This window comes from Grus americana, chromosome 2, assembly GCF_028858705.1.
Source record: "Grus americana isolate bGruAme1 chromosome 2, bGruAme1.mat, whole genome shotgun sequence".
NCBI lineage: Eukaryota > Metazoa > Chordata > Aves > Gruiformes > Gruidae > Grus > Grus americana.
The window spans coordinates 55,342,884-55,355,832 of record NC_072853.1 but is presented as its reverse complement, the minus strand read 5'-3'; the positions used below and the strand labels follow the sequence as shown (position 1 = coordinate 55,355,832).

The 12,949-nt window shown below is 40.0% G+C and overlaps 1 protein-coding gene across 3 annotated transcripts in view; it reads right to left on the bottom strand.

Annotated features, from left to right (window-relative positions):
* Positions 1-12,949, bottom strand: part of ARHGAP28 (Rho GTPase activating protein 28) — a 77,327-nt gene that overhangs the window by 45,545 nt on the left and 18,833 nt on the right. The window contains exon 1 of one of the 3 annotated variants that reach the window (XM_054815288.1): positions 5,662-5,918. The exons of the other annotated variants lie outside the window; for them this stretch is intronic. The gene's annotated coding sequence lies outside the window, so the exon portion shown is untranslated. Of the gene's footprint in view, positions 1-5,661; positions 5,919-12,949 lie in introns of those variants that run through there. 3 annotated transcript variants of the gene reach the window in all.

The window sequence follows — 12,949 nt, the reverse complement described above, 5'->3', positions numbered from 1 at the left end:
CTTGGCTCTGTGAAGCCCATAGAAGTTTTGCTACTGCAGTGCACATTTCACCTTCAAGTTTACAAAAGCAAGCTATATTAGAATAGTTTTTTGACCAACACTTTTGAGGGAAACATTGAAGAACTAATTTCTTGCTAATTCACTCATCTTCTTTTTGGTCAAAATTTTAGGGTGCCTCAATTAACTCAATTTAAAATTAAATAGTGGTATATTATTTGGTAACCTCTGCCATTCAGGACATCAATAACTGTACAAGCATAATTGTGTAAGCATAAAGCTGAATTAAGCAGAAGCTGGTAGAAGACTCCTATTGGAGATTGATCTAGAGAATTTCTATTTGTAATGTAGGTTCAGAAATGTGTTGGCAAGAACCTCTTGAGTTGCCAAATGATACTAGTAGCATTACCAGTACTATGAAATGTCATAGTAAGATGATGGGAGATGTAACCATAGGAGAGGACAGAACAGAGCTGAAGATGAAAAATGGAAGCTTAAATTTGATGGAGGCAAACACAACAGACAGGGAACACCAAGTAGAAGATCACAGGTCTCCAAAGAGCAAACTTCCCATTTTTTGAGGAATCAATGGACCACAAAATCAAATTCAGTTTATTATATTCTCAGATCTTCAACAGAGGAATGAACAGGGAAAGCAAAAAACAATGCATGTTATACTTTGGCTATACAATTCCAATCATTGGGATATAAAAGATTTTCTGTGATCTTAAAGTGATTTCTAGGCTTATGCTAAAGAGATAGAGGGAACATCTTCATGACAATTTTCAAGGCAACACCCTAAATTTCAAGTGGTATTTTTCTAATTTGTGTTCAAATGTTTGTACTATGTGCCTGTGAAAAACATGAACTTTCTATGTAAAGAGCAAAATGAATCAGCGATGCTTCCAAACCACTTGAACTCCAGTGAGAGCTGGAAATGTTTGACTAGGTTACACTTCTTTGCAATGCCTATAAAAAAGGCAAATAACAGAATAAGAAAAAACACCTCTTAAATGGGAATACTAGTACATGATGCACAGCAGCTTTCCAGTTTCCTTCAACTACTTTATTTTTCCTCCTGCTTATTTTATTTTAGAGGTTTATCTCAAATATTTCATCCATGAGCACTCCGAGGGAAGCTGCAGCATGCCTGGTATTTCAAAGGTAACTTTTCAAATATACTGCAGCTCCTGAAGCTCTTGGAGCTAAAGAGACCACTAATATTTACAAAACATGGTGCCTTTGTCCTCAGTTCCTCAGTGATATGAATAATTCTGAATCCTGCAAGCAGCCCAGCTGTAGCCAGCCAAATGACTCTTGTGCATAGGGTTTGGAAGTTTAAATGTCTTAATATTGATGTTGGGGGAGTAAGAAGTAGGTCTTGGAAATCTCTCAGGAAAATGGGCTCTTGCTGGAGTGAAGTCTTCAAGACTCAGAAAATGTAGAGGGACAAGATTATCTTAGCATAGGTACAAAATGCCCATTCATGTTCTCCTGGGAAGCAGAAACTCTAGATGGTCCAGAACCATACCTGAATGTTCTACAGCACCTTTTCTAGACATCATGTATTACAGAAAGGGATTATTCTTGGCTATTTTGACAGTTACTGGTTTGTGCTGGTTTGTTCTAAGCTGTTTTGGGTTTGCACCAGGTCACGTTGAGAGAACGGAAAGACAACTTTGGAGAATTGCCTCTTTAAGCTGTGTTGAGTTCTTCTCAGTCACAGCTGGGAATCTGAACCCAGATACCAAATCATCATGCGGTGATTAGTAACAGCAGAACCAAGAATTTGATAACTACTAAAACACCCCAACCACCCCCTGTACCATTTCATTAACTGTAAGGCCAAGAGCTAATTCATCATAACAGGACCACAGAGATGTTGTCAAGTAAGAATTATGGAGGGAGGTAAAGCGACATCTCTAAATTCACACAGATGTTTTGCCACAGAAGAGGGTTAAAAATACAAGAGCTAGTTTGTGACTTAAAGCTATGGTACACCATAAGTAATAGAACCGCTAATCTTCTGTAAGTCCTGCAGAGCTTGGCTGAAGTTTCTGAGATTTGTCAGCCCTATACATATTCTTAGCTGGATAGCCTCTAAAAAGTAATTAATATTGCTATACAAACATAGTAAATCATGTCTGAAAGCTCACATGCTCATGTCAAATGAGTACGACTAAGCTGTTGTGCCCTCTGTCATCGTGAGTACATGCTCCCCTTCCACTCCTGCCTAGATAACAGCCATGATCCATGATAATAGGTGAAGATTCACAGGGCATTCATCCATCTTTTAATGATCATGTTAGATCTTTCACTGCGCAGGCACTTTATGAATGTTGTAAAGCTGTAATGCTATCCTTCCCACAAGGACTCTGAATTACTTATCCATGCTTTTGATATAATGCATCTTGGCTGAACTGTTGCAGTTCGCTCTCTCTGGAAGATTTCCAGTCAAGGGCTATATTTACGTCAGCTACAATTGATTCAACATGCTTCCACAGGATCTTGAACAGGCTAACATATCTTCAGGAATTTAATCCAAAATAGAGACGATAGATGACTTTCCAGTAAAACACGGAAATAATCATGGTTGTAACTCTAATTCTTTGGTTTAAGTTGGTATCCCTGGTAGGTGTTCAGCCACTGCTTGGACCAGTATCTTTTCTGGACTTCAGGGTGACTACAGATTATGCTTCCAAAAGGGACTTAGGAGGGCAGTCACCTAACTCCCATTTTCAGAAAAGACTGAAGTATTCTGCAGTACAAACCCTATAGACTTACTGGGAGAGTAAATGCTCCTGCACACAAAATGAATTTTGAAGGTGGTATGTAGGCTTTTAAGCCACAGAAGCACTCTTGAAAATTTGCCTTCAACTTACTTGTATAGCATTGTGCTCTTTGTTCTTGGAGTTCTTCTTTTTCTGTGAATATTAAGCTTGCCCAGTTTTCTGGGATTTTGACCACCTAAATTTAAGCCTTATCTTTTAAATTTGGCTTTGATTAACACAGCTGTTATTTATTCTTTTGCTTGGCAGGAGTTTCTGCAAGACTGACATAAAGTCAGCCTGTTTGTATTTTATTGTACTGTTAATCTCCTTTTCCTTTATGACATACATACACAATATCCTAAGGGGAAGATTACTATACATATATATGGATTCATACTCACATATAAATATATCTATGAATACATAGCAAAGATGGGAACAAAGGGAGAGAATATTTTAGTAATCTCCTAAAAGCCTTTGTGAAAAAGTCTAGATAACACATAAAATGGAATGTTTTGTATGACATGAACCAGGGGATCAACGTTAATTGGTTGCTTAATGGAAGCATAATTCAAGATAAAAATGGAACAGACTTTATTCAAAGTAGTTGGAATCATTTTGGAGGGAGAAAGATCTGTCAAATTAAGAGGCTGTTATATCATTATGATCACTTACAAACAGCTCACCAACTAAGGTTTTCCAAAATAATGCATTTGAAGAGATTTCCTAATAAAAAGTAATTAAGAGAGTTATAGAAAATACAATGTTTATCAGAGTTGCTAGGTTAATTTTCAACAGAATTTGGTCATTATCTTAAAACAGCATCAACAGCAGAGAATTTCTAGCTTTCTAGAAACCTCTACATTTCTGTGTCTCACAGAGACTTTCTGAAATAGGAATCACTTTGCAATTGCACCGCAGAGCCCTGCCTGAAAAAGCCCTAACACCCACGAATGAGCTGACTTTTCATTGCATGGACAGGATCACCTTCACTGAGAACAAACAGGAGCAAAACCGGTGATAGGAGATCCCTCAGAATTCTTCCATTCATATGAAAAAGGAGTCACAAAATCACAAACAGCAGTTTGGACAATCATTTATGCCAGTAAGTCCTATCTCCCAGAGATACACTATTCCCAGAACACTACTGGGACTCATAATGACACTGTATTTGCTGAAGAAACTCTATTAGTGCTAGGAGCATAACTGTCCAGTAGAAATTCCACAATAATCCTGCTGATCTGATTCTCTTTTCTAAACAAATCAGTCAAGGATCTAGGTAGCAAAAGTTAAATCTCCAGTGATATTAGCTTCCTGGATTTCCTTTCAGTGAGACTTCATGTTTGACAAGGGAAAAAGAAAGTACTTGCTCTTTCATCCTGATCAAAGTCAACTAAAACCTATTATGTACTCATTGTATTGGACCATGATCATCATATTGTGCTGCTCTGCAGCATATGATGCCATTTCAGACTTCCCTCTGATCCCCTGTATAGGCCTCGTGCTGCCCCTACAGAGGGAATAGCAGGGGAAGAAATCCTTGAAAAGTTTTCCCCAAGGCAAGGAGTATTTTTTCTGCTGATGGTCATGACCCCAGCTCATGATATTTTGCTGCAGGGGGACTTTGGAACCAGAAAGGTTGCGCTGGCCATTTCAGTGTGTGCAAACTGCCATGGAGCAAGAACTGCTAAAAGAAACTCCTCAAACACTCCTGATGTTTGCTGTGGAGGTGCAGAGCTGTGAGCGTCACTCCAGCCAGCCAGCAAGAGAGAAATCACCTGGAGTCCCTCCGTGAGGGATGAGAGAGCCTGCCTGGGTGTGCTCGTTTGACAGTCTATTGTTTGCTTTTATTTAGACTACATAAACAAGCTTCTGGTTTCCTCAAAACAATGTGGACAAGTCTTAGTTTCCAGCTCCCTTGAATTTCTCCAGTTTTCATTACTAGGGAAACAGTTTTAGCTGCTCTTCACCACCAGTCTCCTGATGCCCTGGATTTTTACCTGGTTACCAGACATAAACACCTTCAAACTGAAAGTAGCCATTAGAAAGAGCCTGTGTTACCTGCAAATCCCCGCCTGCCGAGTGTACACAACTGAGCCAGATTTGAGCACAATTTGAAAAATGTGGATTTGGATAATGTATTTGTGAATGTGGAAGCCCTTTAGCACATGTAGCCATGTAGTCTGTATGAACGCATCACTTAAATTATCAGACCTGGCTTTCCTCCCATGAAATGATATAAGTCGTAAGTTTCTTCTTTCCTTACAGCTCGATTTGTATAAAAGTCTACTTTTGCAAGTTAAATTATGGTCATGACGCTGAGCTGAAATGCATATAATTATCACAAACATTTATATGACATCAGAAGGCAAAAGTTGAAAAAGGCAAATTTCTGACCCCAAATCAAATGAAAGCAAAAATGGGAAAAACTATGATTAATTCAATTTGAAGTAAAGATTCTGCTCGCTCTGGATCATTATTCCAGTGGCATGCATTTTTAAACAGAATAAACATCAAGGAAAAAGTTGTATTATAACAGAGTATAATTTTCCAGAAGCCCACCTTCTGGTGTCTATTAATGGGTCATGTTAATAGATTCTTGAGGTGTATTTTTGTACAACTTGAGTCAATGCAAAGCATGCATATGCCCATCGTGCAGTTGCTTTCGCCTGCACTGTGTCCCATGGTTTTTCTATAGTGGATCTTTTCTTTTTTTTTTTTTTTTTTTTTCCATCCCCCCCTTTCCTGCCCGGTAAAGCTGGAAAATTCCACTAGTGATAACTCTGACAGCTTGCTCCCCCTCCTGTCGTTCCTTGTTTAAGAAAACAAGAGGGAGGGAGCAGTGTCTGGAAGTCTGAGAAGTTACTGATTTAGTAAATTCTGCAAGTCTTACCTCGGAGCAGAATAAAGCCTTGATGTTATCCTTAAAGAGGCAGAGCAGAGTCCTTCTGAAACCCAACTTCTTCATGCTCCCAGTGGCAGTGAGTCCCTCCTCAGCCTATGATCACCAAGTTGCATATTCTGTGAGCTATCTGACAGCCTGTGATAGGATATTCTGCCTCTAGTCATACAAGGACTGAGGGAACAAAGAGCAGTGGAGCTTCTGGCCCTTGTGGGAAACAGACTGACGCTGCTCCGTCTCTATTTAAAGAGTAGATGCCTTCAGGATAAATCCTCTTAGTGTGTTTTCCTGTTTGTGTCAGAACTTAAACCTTTTATCCATTTCCTAAGAGGAGAAATAAAAAAGTAATCAGCACTAAGCTGCACTGTAATCCAGGAGAGTCCCTGTGGGGTGGCTCAGAAAAACACAGAGCCAATTTATGTATTTTGTGCTAAAGGGATATGAGACACTACCATTAGCATAACACAAAAAATCGTAAATGACTAGATGCAAATTAATGAGGAGCGCTCTCTGCATGGAGATGGCTGCTCCACTCGGAGCAGAAACATAGTGCACGACACCAGCGAGGAAGGAGAAGCAAGCCAGAGTACAGCTGTTAAGAAATCAAATATTTATGAGGAAGCTTTTCTTGCTTTTCCTACAGTGGGACAATCAGTGGGAGGCCTAGATGAATGCTGCAAAAAGCATGCACCAGGTTTTGAATGAACAGTGGCCCAGAATTGGGTTTTGGCCACAAGATGGATAAAGTCTTGACACTCAGGGATGATTTTGAGTGCAGTTGGGGGATGAGGAAACACACTGTGCAAAAGGTTCCCTACCACAGACTGTTAATGAAGTCAAAGGAGCCCAAAGAAATAACTCTTAAGCACAGAAAGCATATGAGAGGGTCAAACTTTACTCCCTCCACCAAACCTTTGTTTATCCATCGAAATGCTTAAACTAGTCTGTGAAATTTACAGCATTCCTGTCATCATTCTTCCTGCCTGAAATACAGGAGGAAAAGCTGACTTTCTGGTTATAAGCTTTTTGATATCCTTCACTTCCTCTAAAGACATGGCTAAAGCCCTTCAGCAGAATAAAGGGAAAAGAAAGCCTGTTATTTGATCAGAACAAGCAGAGAAAGAAAAAAAAAAAGCTGAAAAAAAAAAAAGAAAAGATAAGGGAAAGGACTTCCTGAATCAGTCACAGATTTCCTAAGGGGACAGAAAAGAGCAAATCCAGAAGTGGCTTGGTTTTACAATACATCTTGAAGTTAAATTTGCTTTATATTTAAATAGGACTTCGTGTTGCCTTCTCTTTCTTCTGGTGAACTGTTAGGATTACATAAGTCCTTGAAAATTTTGGAAACTTCCAGTCATTTACCACTGTCTGTGGGTCTGTTTACGGGCCGGTAGGTCATGCTTTAAAGGATAAACTGCGGGAGAGAGAGTGGCTCAGGAATTTGGTAGAGGTCTGTGGAGCTGTTCATGCTACACATCCAGCTGGTGGTGGTGGTGACCAGAAACTGCTTGGCAGCTGCTGTTGCTTTGCGTGAAGTGGTAGAGTGATGCTAGTGCATATCATCCTGACTAAATATCTCTCTGGTGTTACCGCCTGCAGACATTCAGAGGCCACCTCCAGGCTGCACAGTCATCAGACTGCCCTCCTCGCTTCCTTCAAGAATGTCTTCTCCCTCTTTTTAGTTAAGTGATACACATTGCTGCCACTATTACTCTCATTGAGTTGTTGCTGTATGAAGACATTAAAGTAATTTTATACCTAATTCTAGGCTTTGTCTGCAGTCAAATAAATATAGTCTTAGGATTGCCTTTTCCCAAAGTTTCTTTAATTTAATTTAAACAAGCCTTGGTAACAGTGACTTAGGTTTTCCTGGGAATTAAGGTGAGATTTGGTTGCATTTGGTTGCATTTGGTAAATATGAAGGTGCAAGTCCCTTGCAGCTTGCTGCCTGTGCGGTACACAAAAATGCAGTCTGGGAGGGATGGGAGGAAGGGGAGGTGGGCTTACTTTCAGCAATTCACCATGAACGTTTCTTCCCTCTGGCTGCTGTTGGCAATTAAAACACTCCCTGTATTTCAAGAAGTGCTGGATCCTCTCATTTAACATTAGGTGTTGAATTGGGACATTTGAGGTAGGACCCTGCTTGCCGCAGGCTCCTGATTACAGCCAGTGGAAAGTCACCTCCAAAGAGTAATTCAGCTCACCTATGGATGAGATGTCTCTCTTGCTGTCCATAAAGGGAGAGGACAGTGAGGGACTCGTCAAAGAGCTATTAAATGCAGGAAGTAGATAAGTGCTCACTGGGCAATATGTACACTTAAAATTAAGGGAACTGTGACCCTCTCCCTGCAGTGTCCTTGCACTTAACATATTTCACCTCCAAAATACAATATTTTCTGTTTTACAATTTAAACAAACCTTTAGGTTAAAAGTCCTGCCATAAAACTATGTAAATATGTTTAAACATCTTCCCCCCCCCCCAACTCTTTCTGGACCAGCACAATGGTGAGCCCTAATCACAGCTGTCTTATGAAAAATAAACAGTGGTGAACTCGTATACACAGGTGACCCGCCAAAGCCAGTGGAGATTTGCATGACACAGAGATCCACCTGCAATGGTGCCTTTATTCATATTTGAGTATTCTGTTTGTACAAAAATAGCTCTGAACTAATTCCATATATGGGACATAATATTTCAGCAGATATACTGAATGTCATACAACTGATAATTACAGACACATGTGGTTTCATGCTATTCTTTTTCTAGAGTTAAATGCTGAGGCATAAAATAGACCTGCTGTTGACTCCATTTTATGACTCCGGAAATACATAGATTATCCTTACACTGAGACAAATGTATAAGATTTTTGCTGCATCTGGATGTAAGAACCAGTCATAAACAATTAGCTACATGAATGGCCAAACAAGTAATTGGACAAAATCTTCATTTAAAGTTCATCTGAAACAAAGCCATTTGGTTTTCCTGTAGAAATTCAGAAGAACAAACAATAAACAGTTTGATCTCAGAGATTTATTTTACTTTTCTGTTGAAAGTTAAATCCACATAAATTAGAAACAAAACAATTCATTTAGAAGATGTTGCAATGAAATGTTTCAGCTTTTTCTGATTTTTGCCTATTTTTTACTTGGCTTAAAAAAAAGGTCTGTAGATTATTCTGTTCAACCCAGTCTTTTTTTTTTTTTCCCCTGAAAAAGAAATGTTCCTTTTTTTTGGTTCCACTTCTAAATACAGTCTCCTGTTTTAACAGGTCACTGCTGCTGGGAAATAGCTTTAAGGACTTGTCTAACTGATGTCATATGGCAAGCATGAAAATAAAACTACAAGGAAGGAACTGGAAGAATTATCATTGGATTAATTATTCCACAGAAATTAAACTGGCATGATCATAATCATGTGGTGGCTTCTTCTGAAACATGACTGCTATTTCCAGGGACTCTCTATATTGATCTGTTCCAGCTGTTAGTGAGCAAAAATCAGAGGCTCTTCTCCAGACTGGATTTTACATTAACACTGGGATACATTAAGCACACATGCTCCAAATTTGGCTTGTTTTTCATGGTAGAAAAATGGCAATATCCTAAAACTTAATAAGTGATGTATTTGAAAGCAACTATGTAGATAGGAAGAAGATAGTCATTCATGGCCAGGCAGTCCAGACTTGACATCAGCTGCTCAGATGCCATGACAGATTAAACCTCCTCTTAGGAGATCGCTGAAGATCTGCTTCCTCTGTCTGGGCTTTGGCAGGGGATCTGTGAAATTTCCTACCTACATTCATGATCGATTAAAATTTAATTGTGATCTTAGCTCTGCCTAGGAGACCATTAATTTACAGAATAGGGATTTTTCAAAAGAAACTACTTAACCTCAAGACCATTTAGACATAAAACCAGTCAGGCAAGAGAAGAGGCTTTACAGAGCATGACAAAAGAAGGATTGCAAAATGTGCAGTGCCGACATACGAAAACTGTGGAACAGAAAAATCCTCACAGTGTCTGTAGGAAGGGTTTTGTTTTGCAACGCCCCTGTGCCTCACAGGAGGCCCGCGGCCGGCCGCTTAGCTGGGTTTCACAAATACGCTGAGGCGGCATTCTTTATCTGCACTAATGCTCAGTGTTGGCTGCGAAGGTCACCTTGACAAATGAACTTGCCTGGTGGAAAAAACCCCTCCTCCACCAGTAAATTAGCAGGAAGGGACTGAGCTTGTTTTCCAGTGCCCATTGCGATAGCCACAAACCAGGGCCATATGTACACTGGAAACAGTATGTGGAGCCATGTGACGGGGGAGACATTCTTTGTGCTGAATTTACAAATGTAGAGGTTTTTCTCAGGTGGCTCTGTGATCTTTGGAGAAACACTGTTTCTCACCTTAATTTTCAGTCATATCTGGTGACTTTTGACAATATTCTCCTATTAGATCCTTCCAACAAAAGCCTGTCTTACTTCTTGCATGAAACTATATCATAGAGAAGCTGTTAGTTATCCTAATCCCAAGGATTTACAGTACACTTCCCTAGGGAAGCCACTTACTGTCCCTTAGAGCCATCATTTCTTTCAAAGCTAAACCAAGAAGGCCAAGAATAAAAAGATGACAGTGTGATGGAAGAGTCACTGAGTGAGGAGGACATGAATAACAAACCCTATCAGTCACCTGGCAAGATGAAGAAAATAATTACTTGTTGGTATTTCTGAATTTCAATGTATTTTCACTTGGAAAGAAGGACCTGAGCTGATAGTTTGTAATGCTACCATTTCCTACATTTGCCAGGACCAATTTCTGGCTTTTGCGCCTCTGCAGCAACAGCCTGACCATGCTTACAGCCTGAACTAGCTGTGGCCCTGGAGAGGCTTTTCTAGATACAGCTTGAATCACCCGCCAAGAGCAATGAAACTCTGACCCTTAAAAGTAATCTTTTTCACTGATCCTTCCCCATTTTGTGTTTTCTCATTCCAAACCATCTTTCCAAACTGGTCTTTCTGGTACTTCTTCCTGATGCTGCTCCATGTCTTTAACGCACAGGGAAATGTTAGGGGTAAGGTTCCTGCAGTCTAAAATGATTGCCTGCCTCTCTTCTCCGAAAAGATAATATTTATAACATATGATGTGGGCTGAGGGTTCAAAGATTATTATAGAGAGTATAGAAAACCCAGAATGCATGACATCAAGGGCTGAAGGATTACTGCAGCATGAGCAAAAACAGAGGAACTTTGTCTAAACCCAAACAAAGCCAAGCAATGGGTAAAAGCCCCGGCTTACTGATTGCCAACTGTAAGACATTTATTCCCCCTCCTCCCTTAGATGTTAACCAAGCACTGCTAAACTGACTACAGCTAAACCACTGTAATGTATCAAAGATATTTTTATATTAACAGATGTTCTTCACTAATGTGACTTTAAAAGTAACCGTAACTGCCAAATTCATATTTGGCCAGTAACCTTTATTTTAAGAACTGGGGTAAGTTTCTGCTGAGTTTCTAATGGTCTATCAACCAATTCACTTCTCCTTAAAGGTGAGGATTTAATTTGAACAAAATATCTTACTAGTTTCACCCATTAGGTAATGCTAATTTAATCAGCAATATTACTTGAGGGGGCCTGTAAATCCTGAAATGCATTCCAGTAAAAGGACTTTAAAGAAGTCCCTCACTAAATAGGCATTACATCTGAAAATTCTGTTGGACACAAACAGACAAAGGAAAAAAGAAGCTTTTAGTTTCTATACATAATTATGGCTCTGAATATGCTCAATCAATTACAAATGTCCAATCTCCAAAGTTCATTTCTTTAAACAGAAACATACATAAGTCAAAGACATATCTAATTAACAAGTATAATGTAAATATTAGGTTAGTCTAAAATTTTGTTAATTATTTGACATGAAAGCAGAACTGGGCTTGGCAGTCAAGCAGAGTTCAAGAGGCCTGTCTTGTACAATGCAGCAAAAAAGAAGGTAGGAGAAAAGAAACTTTTATTAGCAAGTTTAAAAGAAGGAACCCATGTTAACCACTACACTGTGAACCATCACAGACATTTCATAATAAAAAATAAAACATGAGAAATTAGAAAATATTAGCATGAGATAGAAAAAGAACAATAAAAACAGCAACGCCCCTTGAAAGCAAATGTGATACTATTGTTTACCATTGCCATAATGCATAGAATCGTAGAATCATAGAATACCAGGTTGGAAGGGACCTCAAGGGTCAACTGGTCCAACCTTTCTTGGCAAAAGCTCCATCTAGATAAAAGTACCATCTAGATAAAAGCACCATCTAGACAAGATGGCTCAGCACCCCGTCCAGCTGAATCTTAAAATTGTCCAAAGTTGGGGAATCCACCTCTTCCCTGGGGAGATTATTCCAACGGCTGATTGTTCTCACTGTGAAAAGTTTTCCTCTACAGTCCAATCGGAATCTCCCCAGGAGTAACTTGCACCCGTTACCCCTTGTCTTTTCCATGTGTCTCCCTGTAAAAAGGGAGTCTCCATCTTCTGTGTAGCCACCCTTTACGTACCGGAACATGGTGATGAGGTCACCCCTCAGCCTTTGTTTCTCAAGGCTGAACAAACCCAATTCTCTCAGCCTTTCCTCCTATGGCAGGCTTCCCAGTCCTTTGTTCATCCTGGTGGCCCTTCTCTGGACCCTCTCCAGCCTGTCCACATCTTTTTTTGTATAGTGGGGACCAAAACTGAACACAGTGTTCCAGGTGTGGCCTGACCAGCACTGTGTAGAGTGGGATAATGATGACTTTATCTCTGCTGGTGATGCACTTGTTTATGCAGCCCAGCATCCTGTTGGCTTTCATTGTTGCTACACCCTCTTAATGCATTTGATGGCATTAAGAGGGTGACAGTAGCTGAGGCCACAGATCTAACTTGCCTGACTTCAATCCAGAGAACCCACCATATTCAGCGCCTGGCACACTGAGTGCAGCCAAAATCCTGTCTGTACCACCTGGGGAACCGGGACCATCACTAGCGCTACTGAAAATGGTGTTGTTTTGCCCCTACTTGTGCAGGTCTGAATGGCCGCAACGGGTGCAAGGTAGTGGAGACTCAGGCCCCCAAAGACACTTTTATCTGCCTGAGAAGCAGACATACACCTTTTCAAACACAAATGCCTTCACAAGCCTGAATGAGATTTCAAGATTTAGAAATCTCTGGCTTCAACAGCACTGTCCAAACAACATATACCCAGACCCATGGTTTTCATGAACGGCAATTTATTGAAGAGCACTTCTTAAGGGCCAGCCGTCAC